Source organism: Rattus rattus, chromosome 17 (genome assembly GCF_011064425.1).
Source record: "Rattus rattus isolate New Zealand chromosome 17, Rrattus_CSIRO_v1, whole genome shotgun sequence".
In the NCBI taxonomy this organism is placed as follows: Eukaryota; Metazoa; Chordata; class Mammalia; order Rodentia; family Muridae; genus Rattus; species Rattus rattus.
Window position 1 is genome coordinate 29,967,916 of NC_046170.1, and position 26,411 is coordinate 29,994,326.

General features: G+C 43.5%; 1 protein-coding gene across 1 annotated transcript in view; it reads left to right on the plus strand.

The window, feature by feature from the left end:
• Positions 1–217: 217 nt before the first annotated feature.
• Positions 218–26,411, plus strand: part of Hydin (HYDIN axonemal central pair apparatus protein) — a 351,132-nt gene continuing 324,938 nt past the window's right edge. The window contains exon 1 of the mRNA XM_032887538.1: positions 218–260. The gene's annotated coding sequence lies outside the window, so the exon portion shown is untranslated. The remainder of the gene's footprint in view (positions 261–26,411) is intronic.

Consider the following 26,411-nt stretch of genomic DNA (forward strand, 5'->3'; position numbering starts at 1 on the left):
ATCATGTGTGAAGTGGTTTTGAAGACCCAGGAAAGGTCTGGCTAAGAAAGGCTTTGGGATGGATGGGAAGTTTGTGGAGCAGGAAACTATAAAGAAAATCGTTTGTTTTGGTACCTGGAGGTTGCTAGGGACGCCCGCCTTCTCCAATCAACGCTGCTCTTGTTAGAGTGTGAGCCACCTAGCGGTTGCTGTGGCAACAGATGGTAACAAGATGGACACAGCAGTGCAGGAAAAAGTGGATCACAAAAAATGCAGAGAGTGTGAGTTGAAACCCAGTTTCGGCAGGGAGCACGGTGTGGAGTTGCCCTGGGATTCTGAGGTTACGGGATCTCTCAATGGCCTCGGGGTGAAAGAGTGTGCTTATGGGGACTGAGAAGCTGGCCCCTACTGTTCACGCCGCTAAAGTTATGGGGTCTGGGATTTCCGTACTTGGCATTCTCGCCCGGAAACACAGGAATGGGGGTAACCTCACTTCTAACTTCAGCTTTGGGCAAATCACTTTCAGTCTTTCCTCCCTAGGAAAATGAATGGCAGGTCCCGTGCCCCTCCAGCTGTTCCTGCTCTGTTCTCAAAATGACCCCGAAGATCAAATGTGTGGCTAATTATGTAAAGGAAAAATTCCCTTATGCGATCCCCGAAACAAGGCGGCAACAGTTAACGCCTCTCCGCCTCTCCGGGTGTGAACGCAGCACTTAGGGCTCAGAGAGTGCCCCAGGATTGGAGTAGGGGACTGGTGCTGTGTAGCTCTGTGCTGTCCTCAGGGCCCTGGGTTCTCTGTGTGCTTGAATTTCTTGATTCCGGACTCTGCTTGGGGTTGTTTCGTTTTCATTTCGGAACATTACAACTGCCCGAGAGTTAATTAGAAGAGTGTGATTTAGTTTTTATCTTTACTTAAAGCAATTGGACCCCACTTCATGTCTAATAGGAAGATTATAGAACAAAAGCTTTATTTTAAATGAACATAAACAGTGGAGACACGGCGTCTGTGGTAGAACCCGGACCTTAATTAAGATCGAATTAAAAAAAAAAATCCAAACTCATACAGGATAACACAGTCAGCCACGGAAACACCAAAAAGCGTTAAATGCAGGACTCCTTAAGGACATTTTATAAAATGTATTAGATTTTTTTCCCCCAATCATCACAAATCAGTAGAGGCTGTATGGGCCTACCAAGTCTGCGTTTTTGGGGATCCCAGGTTCACACCAGTTTCTTCCTGAAGAGCATCTGTTCGTGGGGTGTGGAGGGGTCACACCTTGCTTGGCTCGGAGCTGGGAGGCTCTGTTCTTACCATCACACACTCACACACCTCTGTGATTTCTACGGTTTGCACGGCTGTGTCTGCAGTGCATTCACAGAACAGTCGGGACCATTGATCTTCCTTCCAACTATTTTTAAAGCTACCTGCTTTGTTTTCTGACTCGCCTAAGTGTCAGTACGGTGAGCTTCATCGTCTCCGTTTGTGTGGCTTGCCTTGGATACTGCCAAACACTTGGAATGTTCATTCTTTAAAACTTTTATCATCGTGATGGAAAAGAATGCGGCCACCTTATTTGTATTTCCCTGATTACTAGTCTGATCGAGTGAGTAGTCTGCAACTGTTCATTATTGACAATCTGATGTGAATCAACTGTCTTTTAAAATGCAGATGCCCTTTTTCATATTGATTTCTAGATATCCATTTCATTCTAGCTGTCAACTTGACACAGCCTAGGATTACCTAAGAAGGGAGTCTCACAATTGGCTTGTGGGCATGTCTGTGGGGAATCATCTTGAGCCCACTGTGGGCAGTACCATTCCCTGGACAGGAGGTCCCAGGCTGTATAAGAAAGCTAGCTAGACATGAGCCTGCCAGTGACCTGGCAAGCAGTGTTCCCGTATGGGTTCTCCTTCAAGTACCCGTCTGACTTCTCTCAGTGATGGGCTGTAACCTATAAACTGAAATGAAACCCTCCTCCTGCAAGTTGCTTTTGGTATTGTCAAAACACCAGAAAAGAAACCCGAGCATTGGGGCCACTGTGCATACTCCGGATATTAATACACTGTATGTTTCATTGAGATATAATTAATATTTCCTCCCTGTATATTGATCAGCTGTTTGACACAGACCTTCGTTTATCTGGGAAGGGAGAATCTCAGTGGAAGAATTGCCTTGTTCAGACTGGCCGGTGGGGTGGGGCACTTTCTTAATTGCTAATCGATGTGGGAGGGGCCTAATCCCCTGTGGGCAGTGCCCTACTTAATAGTCATGCAGGTTTGGGCTGTAAAGAAAGCTAGCTGAGCTATTCAGTAAGCAGCTTTCTCTGTGGTCCAGTCCCTACCCTGTATGCCTTGATGACGGACTTTAGCCTTAGTAGGTAAAGGCACTTTAGCCGAATAAACCCGTTGTGCCCCTGAAGTTCCTTCTGGTTATAATATTTTATCCCAGCAACGGAAACCAAGCTAGGACACTGTTCTTGATACTTTTCCAGCGAAGTTGTATTTGACCCAAATAACAACAAATAAATGTTAACTGTTCTTTGTGGGCCCCTGACACATTAGCAATTATGTTACACTGTTTTAAAACCAGGTTGACTGACCCATAGCTTGCACTCTAAAACATCTCCTATTTGTCTGTGTAATTCCACAAGCTGGCTTCAAAAAGACAATGTCCCTATAACAACTCGACCCACCACAGTAAGTATATAGAATTATTCTAGTAGCTCGAACAGTTCCCTTGCATCCACTAGGCCTTCTTTCCCCACTCCCAAGCCTGTGACAATGATCTGATTTCTGATTCCGTATCCTCCAAATAATGGGATCGTAAAATACGTAAAACCTTCTGTCTGGCTTGCTTTATTTAGCCTCTGAGATTGACCTACCTTGTGTATGCTAACAGTAGAGTATTCCTTCTTATGGCCGAGTACTACTCTATTGAATTGTATGTATCACCAGATGATGGGCATTGGTTCGCTCCAGGTATTTGGCTATTATGGGTAAATGAGTTTGCTACAAACAGTCATCTATGTGTCTTTGTGTTGCAGCATGTTATTACTGTTTTAGTAAATAATTGGAGGGTTTCTGGGTTATAGTGTAAACATGTCAATTTTACAAGGCTTCCAGCCACGTGGCTCTTAAAGTGAGGGTACCATTTTGCATTTCCACCAGTGTGGAGTTTGAGTTTCACCTGTTCCACAGCCTTGAGGGCCAGGATGATTTGGTTACTTTGAGCTACCCCTGCAGGTATGAAATGTGTGCACACCACAGCGTGTATGTGGAGGCCAGACCCAAGCTTTCCTGAGTCATTTCTGTTCTTCTGCCTTGGCTGCTGGGCACTAAACCCAGGTAGTCAGGCTCCCTTAGCTCTACCTGGCTGATCCATGTCATTGACCCTCCTGTTCTAGTTTGACTTGGCATTCTTCAAGATCCATGACACTGAACAACATACGTTTACCTGTAGGTAAACCATTGATAAAGATGTTCACTGACCTCCTTTGTTCATATGACTGGCTCATACTTTATTTATTTTTTAATTGAGATGTGAGAATATGTATATATATGTGTGTGTATATACATATATACACATTTGGGTTAAAAAATATACATATACATCTATGAATTTATTTATTTATTATATATATATGAGTACACTGTCGCTCTCTTCAGACACACCAGAAGAGGTCATCAGATCTCATTACAGATGGTTGTGAGCCACCATGTGGTTGCTGGGAATTGAACTCAGGACCTCTGGAAGAGCAGTCAGTGCTCTTAACCACTGAGCCATCTCTCCAGCCCACAGACTGTATATTTATATAGACTTCGTATATTTATAATTTTACAGAGACTTTTGAAATCAGGTAGCTTGAGTTCTTTTTCAAAATTGGTCTGGCTTCTCCGGCTCCTTTACCTTCTCACACCTCTGATGTTTGTTAAAAGTTCCAGTGGGTCTTTGATTGGCCAAGAGGTCACCAACCAGCCAGCAGAATTCCTGTTTTACCTAGATAGAAGCCACTGCAACCCCACACTTTAAGATATCCACCAGAAGAGCAGCCAGTTCTCTTAGCTCTCTCTCCTGCCCTGGCCTGAGCCTTCTCTCCTGCCCTGGACTGACTCTTATGTCTAACATCTTCCACCCTGCTCTTCGTTCTTTCTTGTGTCCTTCTGCCCAGAGCTAGACCACACGCAGCACACCCTTAGGACCGCTCCAAGTATGCTAACCGTATTATCCTTTGGGCTTCAGTTTTCCTGTGGGACAACTAGATTGGTCCTCCTTGGAATTCCTGGGGCGTATTGGATTCCCCCCTGCTTCTGTCCCCTTTCTCATTTTATTTGTCTTGTGCACTCGTCACAATTCCTTTAGCAGTATCCCGTACTTGGGGTGATGTCCTGTGCTGATTTATGCCAAGGAGCTATCATAAAATAAATTTCTTCGTGACTGATTGACAGAGGTTTGTGCGTTTTCTTCTTTTCAAGCACCACCTCGGCCTTAGCCTCTCCCCTTTCCTTTCCAGAATGTCAATGGGGTGTGTACAAGGCCCTTTCGGCATCACCTACACATCTTATAAGCCCCATTCTTTTATTCTTATCATTAAAATTTCTCTTTAGTTTTGAGAATTTCACTCATGTATACAATGAATTATGAAATGTACAATAGAAAAGACCATAACTATCTGTGCTCCTGCTCCAGCTTTCCCCACCTCCTCCCGCAGCTTATTTCTTTATTTACTTATTTATTATTTATTTTGATAACCCACTAGGTAGTGCTGCCCATAAGTGCAAGGGTGTGGGGCCTCTCTGCTTCAACAACTAATTTCCAGCCTGAGATTCTGAGAATTTCCAGCAATTTCTGGAATGGCCCCAGATCTACTTTGAACCACACGTTTGTGCAAAGGGCCTTTCTTAGCATCAGCAACTATGAAACGAGACAATGGCTCAGCCTTGGACAACACTGCCGAGGTTCTCTCCCGCCTGGCAAACACCAGCCATGCCTTCCCACTCTGGAAAGGCAAAGGCAAGCCCGTCTCACTGCCACACACCTTGCTTTCACCTTTTATAAACGGTAAAGCCAGATGTATGCCAAGGAGTTTCTTCATGACCGATTAGCAGTGTTCTGTGTTTACCTTACGTAGCGCCGTGCGCATGGTTGTGTGGGAATTTCCCAGGTACAAAGGGTTTGCGAGGGAAAATGTTTAAGAATCCCTGCTCTGCACCAGACTCTGTACAGAGCTCTGCATCTTTAAAAACAGGGATCCTCAGGCTGGGTGTGGGGTACATGCCTGTGAACTCAGCACTTGGGAGGGTTAGGAAGGATCAAAAGCTCCCGGGGAGAGTGGGCTACCTAATAAAGAAGAGACCCTGATGATGCGTGAGTATCCTTGGAGGCCAGAACTGGAGTTCCAGTGGTTGTAAGCCGCCTGACGTGGGTGCTAGGAACCGAACTCCAGTCCTTTGAAAGAGCGACTCGTATCTTAACTGCCGATGGCTCTCCGGGCCGCGGGATGGCTCTTGGGGCCATGGGATGGCTATCTTTGTTTGTTTGGCTTGCATTTGTTTAAAGTGCCACTGCTGATAAATACATACCAAATGCATTCTTTAAAAAATATATTTATTAATGTATGAATACCCCATTTGCATGTATGCCCGTGCACCAGAAGAGGGCATTAGAACCCGTTATAGATGGTCCTGAGCCACGGTGTATGGCACAATGGATAGCACATTGGACTTCCAGACAAACGCGTTCTTACTATGATTAGAATTTCTTCTTGTTTGGGTTTTGATTATGGTTTGTTTAGGTTTAATCTGCCGGATTCCCTTTCTGTGCTGAGTTTCGCTGGCTCTTCTCAGGGTGCGGTAGCTCTCTCCACACACTGCTCGCGTTGGCAGCCAGCTACTTCACTTCCTCGGGGAAAGTATTTATGGGGAGTTCCTTGGTGACTGAGACAAGGCAGGCATCCGGAGGGATCTGCCTCTGTCTGTGTTTGGCACCTGGAGAAGTGACCTGCCCTGTCTCCCTTTAAACAAAACAAAACAAAACAAAACAAAACAACAAAATAAATCGTACCTGGATACCTTTGGAGCTCACAGGTGGTATGGTTTGGAATGGTCATGGCGTAAAGAGTCAGCTGGTGACTCTGGTGTCCCAGGCACTTTTTTTTTCAACCTCTCTTCTCTCATCAGCGCCACTGAGACATCGTTTGTATTCAGCTGTGGCCGGTTAAGCAGAGCAGGTTCACGTTTGTCCTAATCCACCTTTGAGGCTCGCTCTCCTATCACTCAGCATGCTTTGGATGGGACTCAGCCTTAAAATCTCCCCTGAACCCTGCAAGGAAACCTTAAACAGAGCCCAGCGTCCCCATCGTCTAACAGATGATCCCACAGCAGTATCTGCCAGATCTCCTTACCCACAGTGCAACAGTTCCATGATGGCCTGTTTAACCCCCTGCGGTCTCTTTTAGCTCTTTGACACTTCAGGGAGGGTTAAAAAGGTCTTGCTTTGTTTCTACTTGAGACAAGTAGTCCTGACTGCCCTAGAACTAACTCTGTACCGAGACTGGCCTTTAACTGTTAATCTTTCTTGTCCACGCCTCCTGGCTTCCTTCGATAAGCCAGGTCGTCATGCAAAACAATGTTTTCTTTTACAGTTTTTTTATCTTGTGTGTATGTGAGTGGGTGCCTTCCTGTATGTATGTCAGTGTACCACATGCATGCTTGAGGCTTGTGAAGGTCAGGGGAGGGGTGTTGGATGATCTGGACCTGGAATTCCAGATGGTTGGGAGATGCAAGTGCTGGGAACTGTATCCAGGTCCTCAGGAAGAGCATCTAGTGCTCTCGATTAACCAATGAGCTGTCTGTCTAACCTCCGCTGATTCACTGAAGTTTTAAAGGACGTATATGCCATTTTCGTGTGCACGTGCATTATGTTTGGCATTACTCTGGTCTTTTAGCACCGTCGCTTACATGCTTTGTGAAAAATTCTACAGAAATACGAACATGAAAGCCTTCTCTCCCTCCCTAGTTCTCAAGCCCATTCCCCAGGAGTAACAGGTTGTATTTACTTATGCATCATATTGTTTTATCGAGAACATCCGAGTATGTTTGTTTTTTGAGACCAGGTCCTTCTGCGTAGCCCTAGCTAACCTGGAACTCAGTATGGAGACCAGAAAAACCTGCACTCACAGCGGATCACGTGCCTCTGCTTCCCGAGTGCTGGGATTAAAGGCACGTATTACTATATCTAGCTTCAAAGTTGAGCTCACATTTGGACGCATTGACGATTTTCATGTGTGAGGAAACTGGAAAACTGAAGGTTTTCCAAACACCATCTGGAGAATAGACATGAGGACATGGATTTTTCTGCTCATGTAAAATGGGTGTATTTCTCCTCTGCACTTAGTGGCAGGAACTTTAAAAGCTTGGTCGAACAGCTCTTCAAACAGTGGTGCTTGGAAGACACACAGTGTGGCCAGTCTTACTGTTGGTCGTTTGGTGATGCCGGTCTCTCTGGCTGTGTGAGAACCATCCATACACGCATCAGCAGGAAGAGGTAAGGTCACTGGACAGTCTGTTAGCATCGTGGGTATGTGGATTCTAGCTTGACATGCATCATTAAGGGGGGTTAGTGTCCCTAGCCTCCTCCATCGGATTTCCACTGGGACTTGGACCACAGAGGTTAAAGGTCATTCTTTCGAACGCAGTGGACCATAATCCACCCCATCAGCCATGCCACCATCATCAAAAGCGAAGGAATGATAGCCCTTTCCTGGGAGCAAACCCTTCCTCTGCTTCCTCGTTAGCAGTGCAGAAGCACTCAGCACCCGGCTCTTCATAGGGATGGGGTTTGAAACGAGGCAGGAGGAATTGTAGGATCGCGGCCGGGAGGATTCAGGTTGCACAGAGGAGATGATGTTAGGACTTGATCTGGTTTAATTTGAAAAACCAAACCGTGCAGCCTTTTCATTTCTTTGAGGATTTAAGTTCTTTAGTCCTTTGATTTTTTTTTTTTTTTTAAGAAAGGCCCATATTTATCCCTGGAGGTAGCGGGGAAGGGAAGTGGACTTTAAAGTGCTCTGCTCCTGATTAAAAAGCTTTCGGGGAAGTCTGTGATATCGTTAGCATGGTGGTCTTGAAATCCATTACCAAAGGGTCCACTAGGTTGTGTGCAAGGCAAAAAGAAACCTGTGCAAAATGGCTGAAGAGATCTCTCACAGTGTCACCAGCAGACCATAAACTCTGACATTTTTTTCTTCAAAAATGGTTTTAATAAGAATCAAAAATGTCCCGGGTAGAAAATAGGATGGTGATCTGACTCTGTCGACATCTTGTGTTTATCTGTTTAATCTGATATCCTGAGCGCATTTGCCTGATTCCACCTTCAGTGCCAATGATGATGATGACGGTGATGATGTGGTAATGATGATGGTGGTGGTGATGATGGTGGTGGTGGTGATGAAGATGATGTGGTGATGATGATGGTGGTGTTGTTGATGATGTGGTTGTGGTTGATGATGATGGTGATGTGATGATGGTGGTGGTGTTGATGATGATGATGGTGGTGTGATGATGGTGTTGTTGTTGTTGTTGTTGTTGATGATGATGATGGTGATGTAATGATGATGGTGGTGGTGGTGATGATGATAGTGATGGTGATGATGATGATTCTTCCTCCTCCTTTTCATCCTCCTCTTTAACCTCTGCTCATTATCATTATTGTTTATAAACAAACCACCCAACTTTTCAGCAGTGGCATGGAAAAAAACTCTAATTAAAATAAATTTCAAGGTTAAGCTATTTTCATACCTGCAATTTCCAGCATCCATAGCTTCTAAAATAACGACAGCAAGACAAACATGACAGCCAATACCAGGAAAGCAGAAATCGGCACTTGTGAACGCCAAAGACAAGTCCCACCACGCTCTGGAATGTGCCTGGTAGTTAATTATAGGTGACACTTGTCTTGGGAAGCTGCCAGGATTTGGTGGGAAGTGGAAAGAAAGGGCTCTCGCCTGTCTCATCTCTCCTATAATCCCCCCTATACTCTCAGGGAATTCAGCTTTAATAAAAAGGAATAACCAGAGGATGTAATCGAAGAACGCTAATTAATAATTTGAGCTCTTCCTGAATGAGGTTCTGCAATAAATCGTAGGCTGTCAGTTGCTAAACCATGAAATATTGCCGAGAGAGAAGGGGCACCACGCTCTTCCACAATGTGGCTTGTTGTGTTGAAACCGTTGGTGGCAGGGAACTTGGTGTTGGCTAATCACTTGTGTTTTTACATCGCATTTGTAATCACAATTAAACAGATGGTTCTGAGAAAGCCAGTGTGTCCTTGATAATTAAAACCTCGGCAAGCTGCTTCTTCCTCCCCCTAACATACAATTACACTGAATAGAATCCCACCGCCTAGGGCTTCTTCAGAAGAAAGGGTCTTCATTGGCACAAGATTAGCGCCCTACTCCAAGCCCTCTTACAAAGCCCAGAGCTTTGCAGCTGTCAGAGAGGGCTTTCAAGCAAATGTGGGTCACCCCTCCTTCACTTTCCCCCCAAATCTTATCCCTGCCATACATGGATTCATAGACTATATCTTAAAATGGGATCTTTGGAAGTCTCACCACCACTGAGTGTACTGTGCTTATGACAGCTGAACTCTGGGAGCTCAGCTAGTACGTGACTTACGTGAAAGTTCTCCGGGTTATGGAAAAATCCATCCTGTCTCTCTCACTCAGAAAACTAATGTGGATGTGTCTTTGCTTTAAAGGGGGCGGGGTCGATGAAACCTTTCATCTCACAGTGTGTTACTTTTTCATTACTATAACAAATGCCTGGGATAAATCATCTTAAAATGTAGAAAGGTTCTTTGTTGTTGACCAAGGGGCTTGGAGGTCCATCTGTCCATGACAGACTGACTTTATTGCTCTAGTCTTCAGTGATATAGTTCAGGAGTGTGTGACAAAATTCTCACCTTATTTATTGAACACTACCACAGTAAACCAGGGTTTGTTTTTTTGGTTCTTTTTCAGAAAAGGTTCCTCACCCTTAAGAAGTATTTAATCAGTTGAGATGTGGTCCCCGGTCCCTCCCCTGAACTCGACCTCAGCAGTGTGAACCATGAAACTGTGCAGTTGGAGCCTGCTGAGGTCTATTCACAGATGAAATTTTGGAACTGTGTTTTGTTTGCTTGAGCATAAATACACCCAAGCATACTATGGATGCTTTTAGGTACAGGCTTTTGTTCCTACAAGGAAGCAGTCATTTGCTGGGTAATTAACCATCTGTACTTTATTCTGAGGGTGCAGCTGGTTAATGATGCCCAGTGCCCCGGGGCAGGTTCAGCTGCTGATCTGCACAGGAACTGTACTCACAGCAAAGGACAGTGACCTTTAACGATGAGCCTTTAAATTTAACCAGGGCCCCCGGGGATCACCACACACAAGGCTTCATTTTGTTTTGATCTAAGGTGAGATTCAGATGTGAGCAGTGGGATTCTTATTTGGGTAGAGCGGTTTCTAGAGAACCGTAGGACAGGACAGTGATTATCAGTCGAGAACAAAGGACTACCTGCCCACTCTACATTGTTATGGAGTCTCACCTTGGAAAGTGGTTATAGGTGTGGGTAGCCCTGGACTTACTTGACGACAGCCTGGAGCAACACTTCAAATGGAGTCAGTTTGTGTGTCCCACCAAGTTCCATGGCACTTCTGGGAACTTTTGCTATTTTTCTTGTAACTTGTTAGGATTGAGAGGTTAACAGCAGAATATTGGCAAGGAGAACTCTCAGGTTTAGCACAGACCAAATTAACAGCCAGCACTGATCCATAGATAGCAAGTATCATTTAACTGGGAACCTGCAAATTGTACCCACTGCATCCTTTAATCTTTAAGCCCTCTTAAATCTTTAAGCTGCGTTTGGTTCTGGTGCAGTTCTGCCCCAGTGTGCTCTTGGGGAAAACATCTTACCTGCCCATGGAGCCTGGACTCCAGCTCTTCCTAAACTAGTATACCAGGGACCTACTTTAGACATAATGAATAACCATCTTGGGTAGGAGTGGGGGCTCTTGAAGTAAGGCCACCTTAGGACAAAGTAAGTTACGTAATTTTAAGGACGTGTTCTAAGTTCTGCAAAAGGTTTAATTTTAATATGAATTCTCTTTAGAATTTCACTTGTGAAATAAAACATACATGTGAACATATGAAACATATATAGATTCAGACATACACATGTATGGATACATATATGCATGCATGTACATGCATAACTTGACAACAATCAAGAAGGGCTCAAAGGTACAATCTTCACCTCGGCCAAAATTAAGTTGATACTATCCCAGAAATATGTTTTTAGAAATGATTTATTTATTTTAATGTGTACCACGTGCATGCAGTTGCCGTCGAGGTCAAAAGAGGGAATCGTTTCCTCCAGACCTGGAGTTGCAGGTGGTTGTAACATGCCTGATGTGGATGTTGGAAACCAAACTGAGGTCCTCTGGGAAAGCGGCAAGCATCCTTGACCACTGAATTAATTACTTTTTTATTGCTGTAATAAAACACCATGACTGAGGCAACTAACAAAAGTGTGTAATTGGGTTTACAGTTTCGGATAATGAGGGAGTCCCAGACAGAGTGGAGGTGTGCTGGCAGTTAGCTGGAAGAAGAGAGCTCACATCTCTCCAGCACTAAGCAAAGAGAGCTGACTGAGAGTGGCACAAGTCTTTCAAAAACCTATAAGCCTGCCCCCAGTGACACACCTCCTCCATCAAGGCCACACCTTCCAGTCCTTCCCAAACAGTTCTACCAACTGGCAGGCACATATCAAATCATAAGAGTCTATGAGGGCTGTTCTTATCGAAACCACAACAGTCACCGTGGTCGCAGCTGTCTCTCCAACCTGGGTATTCCAGAAACACTTCCCTCTCTTCCCCTCACCTCAGAGATCACTGCCATCCTGACTCATGTGTCTGTTGGTGTTGATTTCTCTTACAGCTTTACTCTATTGTATACAGTCCTGAAAACAGGGTTCCATTTTCCCTCCCCTTGAGCATTATGTAAACTGAATCACTGTCTGTATGCATATTTTTGGTTGATTCTTCTCTTTCTCGACTTCATTCAAATTCCCGCATTTGTTGATCAGCTGCATCTCCTCTGTGGATGAATATGGTCCAGGAGCACCGCACATTGTATCGCCATGAAGACACAGGCTGTTCCCAATACATCAGTATAAAAAGAGCACCACGGCAGGCAGATCTGCTCAGCGTCTGTGGCATATACATATATGTCACTGGGTTATGGACCAGGGCAAAAGTCCTGGATCATAAACCCTTAGGTTTACTAGCTAATAAAAAGCTAGTTTTGGACATGGTCTCATTCAGGTGCAGTCCCGCCAGCAAGTATTTAGTACTTTTTACTGTAACACAGAGGGTCGATATTCACAATTACCAGACTCTAATTACGCCTATCCTGTGGTTGTATACGACCTTGTGATTCTTACTAATTTTTCTGATTGTGTTTTTAAATCATTTATTATGTATTATATATATTATTATTATTATAGTTGTGCTTTTCCTGATGACTGATAACATCGAACATATTTCATATATTTATCAGTCACTCTGGTCTTTTGCTTGCCTTTCCCTCCATTGGATTACATTTTAAAACGCTCTCTTATGGGAGCTCTCTCAGCATTCTGGACCTGAGGGAGGTCGTGTCGCTACGTGTTGCCAACACTTCCCATTTGACGAAGCCTGACCTCCCATCTTTTGTGCCGTCTTTCGATAAGATGTGATTTAAGCAGTAATTCAGAGTGGAAAGCCACAGAGCTATGTGGCTGTTCCTTTGTGGTTGTGCTTCCTATGTTTCATGTTTGGTGCTTCTCATTCTTAATGAAGAACTCCTTCCAGGTCGCCTTCTGAACAGTTTCCATGTGGCCTTACCCCTTTAAAGTTTTGTTCTACTGGGAGTTCCATGTCCGGTGTAAGGGTTTTTTGAAAAACAAGACGGGATGTAACTGTCTCGAACACGGCCGACATTAGCTTCCGGCCTCCTTAAGGGCCACTGACGCCCACACCCTAAGGGCTTCCATCGGTCTGGTGGGAGTGTGTTGTGAAGCTTGTAAGAACTGCCAGTTTGGGCTGGAGAGATGGCTCAGTGGTTAAGAGCACTGGCTGCTCTTCCAGAGGTCCTGAGTTCAATTCCCAGCAACCACATGGTGGCTCACAGCCATCTGTAATGGGATCTGATGCCCTCTTCTGGTATGTCTGAAGAGAATGGCAATGTACTCATATACATAAAATAAACAAATCTTTAAAAAATTATCAAACAAAGAAAGAAAAAAGAACTGCCATTCACCTAGTGTTTCACCTAGAATTTTTCTATATAAAATGACTTTTTCTCATTTGTCATGTGGCTCCTATGAAATATATGCCAACAGGACGACAATAATGAGCCCCAACTCCTGTCTGTCTTTGTCTTTCATGCACACACATCCGAGCTTAGTTCCTTTGTGAGTCTGCATCTGTGAATGTTCGAGATCCCCATTTTCGGCCAAGAGAACAATGTTGAAGTCAAGTTGACTTCAGTGCCACTTTGAGTGGTTTCCGTCGTTGCGGTTTTCTAAGTTTATTTTTATATATGTCTGGAGATGCCAACAGAGACCAGAAGAGATCCTTGGATCCCCTGAAGCTGTAGTTACAGGGTGGTTTTGAGCCCCGCAGTGTGGGTGCTGAGGACTGAACTTTGATCTTCTGCACGAGCAATGTCTGATTTTAATTACTGAGCCATCTCTCTGCAGCTCCTGCAATCTTTAAAAGTTAAAATATAACTATATCATTTCCTCTCTCCTCCTGCCTCTACTCACTCTCATGTCCTCTCTTACACTCCCTGTTTCTTTAATAATTATCATTAAAGTTATGTGTGTTACACGTAAATGCACACTACCGAGTCCCCTCCTGTCCTTTGTATTTACGTCTCCAGGGCTCTCCAGGGCTGATCACTGGTATTGGATAACCTGTTAGGCAGCTCATCCTTGGGGAGGACTGAGTTCCCCTCCCCCAGCAGGTATTTGTCTACAGCTCTTCGCCTAGGGGTGGGGGACCCCGGAGTGCTCCCTTCCTGTGTTAGCATGTCCATGACTGTTGTCATTGTTCAGGACTTATTTAGGAAGTGTCCTAGTTGGCTTTTTGTTAACTTGACACAAGCTAGAGTTAGTCATCTGAGAGGAAGTAGCCACAGTTGAGAAAATGCCTCCATAAATTTAGTCTGGAGGAAAGCCTATGGTGGAAACACTCTCAATTAGTGATCGATCGATGGGGAGGGACAGGCTGTAGGGCAGTGGTGCCACCCTTGAGCAGGTGGTCCTGGATTCTATGAGGAAGCACACTGAGCAAGCCATGGGGAGCAAGCTAATAAGCAGCACCCCTCCATGGTCTGCATCAGTTCTTGCCTCCAGGTCCCTGGCCTGCCCTGAGTTCCTTTGGTGAACTGTGATGGGAAACGTGAAATGAAACAAATCCCCTCCCCTCCAAGTTGCTTTTGGACATGATATTTCATCATAGCATTAGAGACGGTAACCAAGACAGGCAGTGATGATATTTTATGCCCCTGCCTCACCCCCATTCTCTATAGCTCCAGGTGGTCTTCTGACTTTCAGTCAGGAGTAAATGTGTTAGTCATAGCTTATTGATTTCTTGATCCAGGCATGGTTTTACAATACGTGTTCATGTCTGATAGGGCAGGACTCCCTACACTCTTCTCTTGGATTCCCCCAGAGACAGGGCCTGAGTCTAGAACCTTATAGTTGATATTTTATTTTTTGGTTAACAATCTTAAGGGATAGAAACCAGGCTGAAATGTGAGTTAGGGAAGGAAATAAAACCAGTTTCACAATGTGTTGTCAAGGGGCTACCATGGTAGGCGGCAGAATGGTCTCACAGAGGTCATCTGAGGGGTCTGTTACAAGGCGCCTGGTGATTGTTGGCCTGGAGGCTCTGTGCATCAATGTCTCTCTCTGTCACTGTCTGTCGCCTTTCACACTTCCCAGCTGTGCTGGTATGAGGGCTACTCAACTAGGGTCAGAGAGCTAGATCTTTCAGGAATGACATGCTCATTCAAAGCCCCACCATCACCATCTCCCTCTATTTCTTCCTTCCTCACGGGTTTTTCATTTAAGATCACTTCCTTCTGTTAGACTTTTCTTCAGTGAGAGGCTGCTAGGGTGAGACTTCCTAGACCTGCTGCTTCAAACTGTCTTTAATTTGCCCTTGCTTTGAAAAGACTTTTTCTTTATTGTCTTTTTCTTTTTTAAACTGTCCGTTTGGAGGCAATCTGTGTTGTTGTTGTTGTTGTTTCAAGATTTAGTTTCATTCTCTCTCTCTCTCTCTCTCTCTCTCTCTCTCTCTCTCTCTCTCTCTCTCTGTGTGTGTGTGTGTGTGTGTGTGTGTGTGTGTGTGTTCCCTGGATTATCAAGTGCCCCGAGGGCACACATTGCTGTAATGCTTCAGTACTTTGTCTCCTTCTCTGGTGCTTTTTCCTTGGGGTCTGGTCTGGCAATTGCTTTCCTGTCCTGACAGCTCTTTAATGCTTTGGGGTGATGAGGATTTTCATTGGGAGCATTTGATTGTGTTCATGTGGATGGTTGAGTCAGCTAATGGATTACATACATTACTGGGAATCAAAGTTCCCTTTAAATTCAAGGTATCCTATTATTGTTCTTGCTAGGGACGTAGGGTGGATACAAACATTTTTCACGCTTTCCAATTGGGATCAATCTAGCCAAACCCCATGAAGGAACCACAATAAGGATTTCTTAGTCAGTATTCACTAGTCTAATAACAGAGAGAAGAAAAATGGCCCCGTTGCTTGCCAGACGACTTGAGTACAGTGTTATAGCGTGTAACAAATCTCTGTCACTGGTTTTCATTACTGAACTCCGCTGTGACAGCCATCCAATATGAATTAAAAGAATTGCATTTGACATTTTAATAAAAGGTAGAAACGCTACATTTACCAAGTAGCTTCTAGCAAGGATGTACCCGCCAGAGACGAGCAGAAGGCACTCAGTAGAGAAGGGTCAGATGCGTTTGCCGTTCACATGCTTCTGGGAATTGTGACAGACAGTTCCACTGGCTGGGGAAGGCTGATGAAAGCACCAGTCTCTCTCTCTGCTGATGTCAGTGGGAGCCATAGGCACGGTCAAGGAGTGGATCTGAGTTTGCTCTTCTGTGCAAACACGGTGCAAGGAATTCCGATTGTCAGACATTTTGTGGGGCTAGGACAAGATCACTTTTTAATAATGTTCTTGGGTCGAGCCGTGAATTCTTTGGGAAAAACACATGTAAAATGTATGAGCTTCCTGATGTTTAGGATCTGGAAATGAACCATTTCTCTCTTGACTTACAAATACCATGAACTGAAACTCAACCAACCAAAGACCAGAAATCTTTGGACCCTTGTCATCTTCTGCAAGCAGAAGCTGGTTACATTCAGATGTGGGCTTCATAAAAACAGAAGAATTCTTGTGTAGGATTAACAGCTCTGGGTCATGTAGTGCAGATACTTAGTTCCTCCCAAGTTCTAGGTTTCCAGTCATTGTAAGATGCACCTGGCGCCCTTCACACAGGTTGATTGATCTTGGAATTGCATATAGTTCCAATAAGTTATAAAACTTATTCCTCCTAATTGATAACCATCTTCAACTTGCTTGGAAAGAGCAGTTCAGGGTCTTCCTCTGGACTAGCAGTTCATCACTTTGGGTGTGATGGCTGGCATGTTAGCTCAGGAAAAGACCCTGTGTCAGAAAGTTCAGTGAAGAGCTGAGGAGGAAGACACCCAATGTCCTTTAGCCTCTCCGTGCACAAATGTGCATGCACACATTTGCACACGAGTAAGTGCATATGCACTCTCCCAACAAAATCCCTAAAAGCCGCTAAACAGTATTTCAACTGAGAATGCAATTTTGAATCCAAGTGAAATAGAGTAAAGGAAATTATTGTAAACTCATTTCAGCATAAGAAAAGGTGTTTTCCCTCAGGTTACAACTCAAATTTAATCTCCACATGATGTAAGAAGAGAACTGGTTCCTCCAAGTTTCTTCTGAATACCACATGTGATATACATGTATGCAGGCATACATGCACAGACAATCAATCAATCAATCAATAAAGGTAATAAACTAAGAAATGGTTATTGCTAACCTAGCAGATGATAGTCTTTGCATCTGCTGTTGATAGTAAGATATGAAGAAGCTAGCCTTGGTTTAATATTTGGATACCAAGAATTTTGAGTGTCAGGGAATGGTAGTTTCAATATGTCTTCTTCGCGACAGATTTTATTTCCAATAAAAATGGTGTAGATTGCCTAATATTCACAAGACACTTAAAGAATAGGTGGGCAGTGTGTGTGTGACGGTGCCCTTGTGTAGAAACTGGCTTACATGCATGCTCTGACCTGACAGCTCATTTCCTGGATGTATATACTCTGCTTGTCTTTGTGGAGAGAAGTTTACAAAAATGTGTATGGCTTTATAATCTGTTGTGTTGGAAACCAACTAAATGCTAATCAGTGGTAGAATGCACAGACAAATTATGGTGGACAATTACATGTAACCTATAGACATCCAGTACACACACACACACACACACACACACACACACACACACACACACACACACACACACATTAGGTGTAGAGGCTAGACACAGACAGGGAAGAATGTACACTGGGCAATTCCTTAAGCACCAGGCTTGACTATTGTGCTCAGGGACAGATGCTTAAATCACGGAAGAGCAGACACTACAAGGGCAAGATTTCCTGCTGTTGATAGAAAGAGCTTAGCATAGAGAAGAAGCATTCCGTGTTTTGTTTCTTGCTTTGGGTGGCTATCATTCAGTCCCAACCCCTGTAATGTAATAATTCACTGGGTTGTGCATTTGTGAGATGCTTTTCTTTTTAATAATTGTTTTGTTTATGCCTTTAAAATTTCATACAGTTTAATTCCTATTTATTTTCTGTACATGCCATATATGTATACAATGTCCATTGATGATATCTACCCTTCTCTACCTCAAACCCCATCACATCTGCCTCCAAACTGCAAGCCCTCATTGATTTATACCCATGGAGTCCAACCAGTGCTGCCCATATGTGTACGAGTTCATCCACTGAGGGGCAGAGAACCTACCAGTGGCTACACCCCACATGGACAATGGCCCTTCCATCCCTAGCTGCAGTCAGCTTCCCGTAGCTCCTCACTGAGGGCTGGGGCTTTGAAAGCCCTCTTCCACCTAGGCTGGGATCGTTAACCGTCATTATCTTATGCAGGGAACTGGAGCTGCTGTGAGTTCGTGTGTGCACTAGTCATGTTATATCCAGACAGCATTTCACAGAGCTCTTCCCCACCCCTAGTTCTTACATTCTTCCCACTCTCTTCTCAACAAAGTTTCCTTGAGCCCTGGGGTGAAGACAGGGGTTGATATAGATGGCCCATCAATGGCTGAACACCCATTGCTCATTATTTTTGACCTTTTGAACTGAAACACGTGTCTGCATTAATCGTTAACATTGTAATAAGAAATGATTCATGGATATAAACGAATATTTAGAAGGCAATTTGGCAATATGCCCATTTTGAAGAGCAGCATTAATATGTCCTTCTCTAGGGCCGATGACTTCTGTAGTGTTGGGTTTGGGCCATGTTTACAGTACAGGCAAGCATTCCCTCCTGGAGAGCAGACATAGGGAACTATGATGTCCCAAGATTTGGCCCCTGCAAACTGAAAGTCTAAGAAGGTGTGCCTTGGAAATTGAATACTGGGTATCCAATGGAATTGATTCCAATATACATTTGAAAGTCTGAAAGCCAAAAATATCAGTGGCAAGAGAGGATTGGTGTGCCAGGTCAGATATACAGCCTGAAGGGGCAGGTAAGTTCTTTCTCCCCAAGATTTTTACTCAACTTAAGCCCCCAGTGCGTTAGGCTTGGTGCTGCTCCCTTTCCGGGTGCTAGGGTTACAGGTACCCACCACCATGCTGGGACTGAAGCACAGATCCTCATGATCGTGCTACAGGTATGGACTGAGCCATCTGCCCAACGCTAGAACTGGATTTCTTATCGTCATGGTATTAACCATTAAATTATATGCATACAATGAAAATGGCAGGATGAAACAGACTACCTTGTACCGTTAATTTAATAAAAGACAATTTTTTAAGTGATGTAAATGGGCTCACAAAACACAGGAAGCTCATTTGGCAGCTTCCTTTCTGTCTTCCTGTAGTTAAGTTCTTCCTATGTGACTTTTAGTTTGCTGTTCGACTTTCCCACTGTGTCAGGTCTAGAAGCTTGTACAGTTTAAACAAGTTTTCAACACTCGATATTGTCCTATAAAAAGGCAGTTCTTCTCTGTACTTTGGCCTTGGAAAAGTTACTTTTTCTTGTATATCTGAATGTCACTTTTCTCCCACGCGGGTCAAATAGGATTCCTTCTGAAAATTCTCTCTTTGATCCACCTGAGATGCAAGAAGTCACACATCCCATGGAGACACGTTGTTTTCAAGAAATATTTCAAGGGGAGGAGAGCAGAGGCCAACATGAAACTGGTAACATGTGAAATAATCCAATTTTAAAGAGATCAAAGCAGCTTTAGAGATGGTAGGATAGCAGGAGATGGAGCAGGATTATAAAGTAAAAATTAATCTTTCCACTCAGTGAGTACCCAGAGAACCCCAACTCACCACAAAAGTCGTGTTGTATGGACTTCGGTATTGTCCACGTGACACTTTCCTGGTAACAGCATTCAGCATCACATCCCCCGTGGAATAACCCCCTCCCCCACCCCTGTAGAAGCAGAGGCTGAAGATGTGTGAGCTCGCGTCAGCTCTCACATTTACGTCCAACAAGCAAGACCAGTTGAAGAGGATTTTCTTCTCTTTAGATTTTCTTCTTGTTGTTTTGGTTTTAGCCAAACTATATAACAATGGTAGGCTCAATATGCCGGGTTCTGAGAAAAGAGGACTTTACAAATTCTATCTCGTTTAATCCTTTTAATAATTACCTCAGGTGGACAGGTCATTTCCAAAATGGTGCTCATTTACCATGAATCCTGATATTTATGTACAGATGTGACCTTCCCCACAGTGAAATTGTGTCATCTGTGTGGCCAGTGGATGTGTAAATGATTGTGTAATGTTTGGATTGAAAATGGCATCGTATTTATACTTCTATGTGACCACCTACATTGCTTACTTTGGTTCTAGCCAGTTGCTATGCTTTGGGGGACCTTCAAGCAGTCCCAGTGACAGGTCCATGAGAGATGGGGTTGCAGCCTTGTACTGATAGCCAGGCCTGACTTTCTAGCCGTATAAGTGAGCCATCTTGGATTTTCCAACCTTTGCAAAGCCTTCTGATTATGCAACCTCAGACTTGTGCTTGACTACAACCTCACAAGAGAACCCACGTCAAAATCACCCAGCCAAACTCCTACAAAACCTTTTAGGTCACTGAGACTTGGCCATCAATGATAAACCCAGTTAAGAGTCAAGTCAGCGGTGCTGTTTTGTCCTGTGTTTGGGAGCAGTCTGTTATGTGGCAGCTGTTAGCTACCAGAGTAGACTCTGTGGTCATTGTCATCACCAGGGTCCAAGGAGAGTACCTGCCAAGTTTAAGGACTCTGGAACCTTTGGGCCTAGTGGAAATGAGATTTTATCAGGAATTTGGTTTATCATTGCTAACAGTCTGTTTTTCTGAAAAGAAAAAAAAAATAACTGGGGAAAAGCCTTTTGTCAATCAAATCTTCTGTTAAAATGTGTTAAAAGGGCGTGGGCTAGTGAAATATAATATGAATGTGAAATGCAGTGCCTGACACCAAAGATGTTCAAATTTGTTTACACTTCATATATTTCTCACTAGCTGGAAGGGATATTTTAACATTTCTGAGATTTAATTTGGGAGCAAATTTACCATTCTCCGTTTCTCTTTTTCCGAGAAGATGTGGGGTTTGGAAATGAAGGACGGTAAAGGGAAGGCAGAAGGCAGAGTAGTCAGAGAGATGACGGATGGAGGCGTGATTGTGGGGCTCATGATGGTTATTAATGTGACAAGCACACAGCCGTGTAGCATCTGGAGACATTCACCAATTTAATAACACACATCATGAAGTTCTGCTTTCCCAGGCAGCCATCCACTCTGATATTGAACTCTTGTAGACTCGACTCTATCTTGAGTTCCTAGGAGTGAAGAGAATGTAATACCCTATAAAAAATGAATTTTGTGCTTAAGAGCATCTACTCTAAACCATCACAAAAAAGAAAAAATGGAATCCAGTGGCACAAGTATACGAAGAGCTCCATGGAAAACCCCAAGTCCTGGTTCCTAAGGGTTGGTTGGGAATACATTTGCCTACCTCTGCCTTATTCTCTGAAAAGAAGCTTATAAGTCACAGAAAGTGAGCACTTATTCAACCTGAACTCTGTTAGGTAGAAATACTAGAAGTCAAAAGTTGACATTTATGAAAGACAAAGCAAAAGGTTGAAATGTTTACTCCTAGAGATGTCTGAGCCTCAGGAAAATTCTTTGAGTGACTGCAATTTTATACCCATCCAGTTGGACAGTTTTCTACTGAACCCCTTCCAGGTGCCAGTGTTGTGTGGTCCTCATAGTCAAGCATATATTCCAGAGCCATAGACACGTCCATAAGCAGATAAATTCAATGTAGTGCAGTTAATAATTTGATTTAGTGCCCGCAGTAATCAAGGTATATGCAGAGCAGATTAATCTGCATTCTTTAAATTAAGACTTTCTTCCCAAGATTTTTGGAGGTAGCTTTTATAGGATAATTTGAAGTTTGCTAGCTAGATGGAAATATGGCTATGAAAGGAAATAATTGATCCGATATAAAGGTATTCTGCTGGTTAGTCACCACCGTCAACCTGACTGGATTTAGATTCCCCTAGGAGGCACACTCTGGGCATGTTTATGAAGGTTCTCTGAGAGAGAATTCACCGAAGAGAGAAGACCTACTTTTAGCGTGAGTTGTACAACTCCGTGGGATGTGACCCTGGACTGAGTTTTTCAAAAAAGAGAATCAAGGAGAAAAAGCAGGTAGATACCCAAACCTGTCTCTGCTTTCTCAGCTGCTAACACAATATAAGCACCTATCTCACACTCTTGCAAGTACAGCTGCCCACACCTCCATGCCTTCCCAATCATGATGGACTGTCTCCCTTTAGACCATGAACCAAAATAAGGCTGCCTTCCTATACGTTGTTTCTTAGCAGGTTTTGGTAACAGAGACAGCAGGAGTAAATGACAAAAGAAACTAATATGAAAAGTAACAAGCTGTGATAAACCTGACACATGGTTCTCAGGCCTTTGGAACAGGTTTGTAAGAGGCGTGTGGAGAGTCTGTAGCTGTAGGCTACAGAAGCCCTGGAATGTGAGAGTGCAGATTAATAGGCCCTTGTGGAGGAGCTGAGAAGACCAGCATTCTGAGAGAAATGTGGGCATGCTGGCCCGGCTCATGGAGTTTCAGAGGGGACCAAGAATTTATTAGAAACCGTGCTAGAAAAATTTATGTAACATCCTGGCATAAAATATTTGGCTTTATTCTGCCCACGTCCTGAGATCTTTCTTGAGGCTGAATTCAAAAGGAGTAGATTGAGTTGTTCAGTGGAGATTTGCAGACAGCGGAACATCCAGATTGTGGTGTGGTTACTCCTCACTGCTCATAGTCAGATCTACAGTGACCCAGCAGAAAGATATCAAAAATGTGCCATTTGGTGAAAAAAGGTACACGTATGAGTTTAACGTTGTAAATAAGGTAGGTGTATAAAAAGCAGCTGTAATTTTTAAAGAGACCAGTGGCATTAAAGAGAACTTTGATGGCTGGGACAATAGGAAAGTTGCCTTGAAATGAAAGCCACATCTGTGAAAGCTCCCAACTTGTAAAAAGGATTCATTGAAGGGATAGTCTGAATTGGAAATGCTGAGGAAGGGTTTCCCTGCTCAAATCCAACCACCCATGGAGCCATTTCCCCAGGTTCAGCCACCAAGGCAAACCAAAGCCGCTAGAAAAGGGCTTGACTACACCTTGATCCAGCAGCAGCCTCTGTCGATGTCATGCGTGCGTTCTTTCATAGGCACGCAGCATGGGAGAGTTAGGATGTCATGTAGGCTTGCACCAAGGTCCCAGAAAGCCACTGCCACTCGGCAGCTGAGGGGAGCACAGAGAGGGGCATTTCCAGGAGAAAGGCTGAACTGGAGAGGAGGAATAACCCATGGAGTCCAAACGATGCCACCACTGGCCTCAGATACCAGGCGCAGAGCAGGGTTTGGAGTTTGCTCTGTGGCATTTGTTTTTTCTATGGATCCAGCTTTTTCTTGCTGCTGCCTAATGCTCCTTTAGAATGGGAATGTTTACTCTGTGCCATGCCATTCTGTATTAGGATTATGTAACCTGTTTTCATTTGACCCACCCGTCTCTACCTGCACAGCACTGGGATTGTAGACATGGGCCATTGTGCCTGTTACTTATTTGCTTGTTTAAATTTTTATGTGGTTTCTGAGATTAAACTCAGGCCCCAATGCTTGTAGAGCACTCTTAGTGACTGAGCCATCTCCCCATGTGCGATGGTCTGAGTAATTTTGGCTCCCACATGTCCATGTATTTGAATGTGTGGTCACCAGAGTGACCTCTTTGAAACTATTATAAGGGATTGTCCCAGAGACGCTGTTGAAGGATAGTGTCACTGGGGTGGGCTTTTAAGTGGCTCTTTCTCCCCCTTCCAGCCCCATCCATGGATCATGATGTGGCTCTCAGCTACTGCCCCAGCACCTGCCTGTATGTGGCCATGTTCCTTGCCGTGATGACAATGAACTAAACCTATGAAACTGTAAGCCAGCCCTCATTTAAATGCTTTCTTTTGTTAGAGCTGCCTTGGTCATCATGGTGTCTCTTCTAGCAATAGAACAGAACAGTGATTAAGCCATCATCCTTATTGCCATTTTTAATTATAAAAAAGGTTGAAAACATGCACATATCAGAAAGTATTTTAAGAACCAACTTCAGTATTCACAACATTCCCCACTTTTATTTCATCTTTCTCTCTCACACACATACATGCACACACATGCACACACATGCACACACAGAGAAAAGCATATATAGACACACATTTTTCTAGAGTGTTTTAAAGTCAGTCTCAGACATGATTCCTGTTTACCTACAAACTTTTCCTAAGGATTGTTAATAGGTAACGACTTCCTTATAATCAGGTAGACTGCCCCATAATCTACCTAACATGGTTTAAAGCATATTTTAGGTTTGTTGACATACATAGTAAGCAGGAATGCCAACAGGACCACTGAGCTTGGAGAATAGATAGGGTTTGATGGGATCGTAATTAGTTAAAGACAAAAACACTTAATTCATTAAACAGTGATGGTTCTTACCCTTTATTATTTATTTGAGGGCTCGTAAGCTCCCAAGGTCCGTCTTTGTACCTGGTTGGTTAAAAGGCCATCTCGCTCTCTCTCTCTCTCTCTCTCTCTCTCTCTCTCTCTCTCTCTCTCTCTCTCTCTCTTCCTGCTTAAGCAGTTTACTTGACTAAATGTTTCTTGTTTCCCATAACTTTTCCTACATTCTGAATTTGGTTGGTTGTATTCCTATAGGAGGTCTTGTCCATCCACCTGACTCCCACCCCCTTCCCGCTAGCTGCCTGGCTGTAGAGTCTAGAAGCTTAGAACTAGGTCTGGGCTTTTGTTAACAGGAGCGTATCAGTGGTGTTGTGGAGTACATGAAGCTGCATATCTGCCTGCGTTTGAGTCTTTCACTGTTAAATTTGTCCCCAAGTCTTTGACACCATCCTGGCAGCCTTTGGGAGTCTCCTTGCATGGTAGGATAGAATGTTCTAAGTTCATCACAGTGTGGGCTCCCAACCTCAAATGAACCATTTCTCCTAGAAGCGATGGGTCCTTTTGGAGGCATTCAGTGGCATTTCACAATCTCAGTCTAAGGACTGTCATTTCTGCTGGTGTTCCGTTGCTCCAGTGGGCAGCTTATTACAAAGAGAAAGCTTCCACAGGCTTTCAATTCAAAAGTAAGCCAATGGGCTCTCCAGGACTGAGGATTAACTCGAGGCTATAATACATGCTTAGCGTGCACATGCTCTTGGTCCTCACCACTCAGAATATTTTTATATGAAGGCTTTCTTCTATAAGAACTTTTTACAATTTGTTGTTTTCATGTTGAGACAACTTGGTTCCTAACAATGCTGACACAAAATACTTGTTTTTAAAAATACCACTAATGACAATAAACAGACATTGGGTGGGTAGAAAATTTCCATGCTGCCTTCTATGTTTTCCTGGCAAATCCCAAGAAAATAGAGCAATCCAAAGATAGTTCTAAGGTCCGCAGAGTTGTCTTCTCTTGAGTTTGTGACACCACCTTGATCTACAGAGAGGTTCATTTGCTTTTGGTTTGTTTTCCATTTTTAGAATTGATTCTCCTCTTTCTCACTGGTATGTGAAACATTTTCACGGCTCAGAAGTCCACAATGAGAGTATGTTCTGTGCAGTCATCTCTCCTGTCTGGTCCACCACGACCCCAAGGCTCTCTGTAGGTCACCAAGATCATGGTTTTGTATACAATCTCATATTTTAATATGTCATTCAGACAGAGCCCTAGAATAGGGGTGCTGGACACATGTACACCATATACATAAAACCCAAGATATACGTACATATATAGTGTTGGTCCTATTAGTAATATGATATATAATACATAAATGTAGATGTTTGGAGCCACAACATTAAATTCTGTGGTGTATTTCATAGCGCCATTTTAAGTTCATTACTACAATCGTGTAAGCTGAAATGATAGGTTCGTTTCTCCCATGGAGTCGTAATTCTTGCTTAATTCTTGTTCATTAATAAGAGGGTTTCGTTGTGACCTGGTTTGGCCTGGCGTTCTGTAATCCCGACTGGTCCCTCAGTCACGGTCCTCTCTTTGTCTCAACTCCCTGTGAAATGGAACTGAAGGTGGGAACCAACACATCCAACTCGTAATAGAAAGTTTTAAGTTTCTCTGAGACTTAATTTCTAGTTTTATCGCATTTCAACTGCAGCATTTACTATTAATAACATCTGTAGATTGTGGAACCTCCTGCCATTTTTATTCCCTAAATACATGATCAATTTTTTTGAGACTGTTTCCTTTGCCCTTGAAAGAGGATGTTTTATATCGTTGAGATGTATCATTCGGTATGCATCCCTGAAACTAACAAATCATATTGTTCAAATCTGATGAATACCACTTATATTTTGCCCAGTTAACATACCTTTTCCTGCAAGTGGAGTATTAAAAATCCATAATCTGTGCTTATATGTCTCCATACATCTCCTGTGATTTCTGTTGCCATTGATTTTTTTTTGCGTTATTTTTCATAAA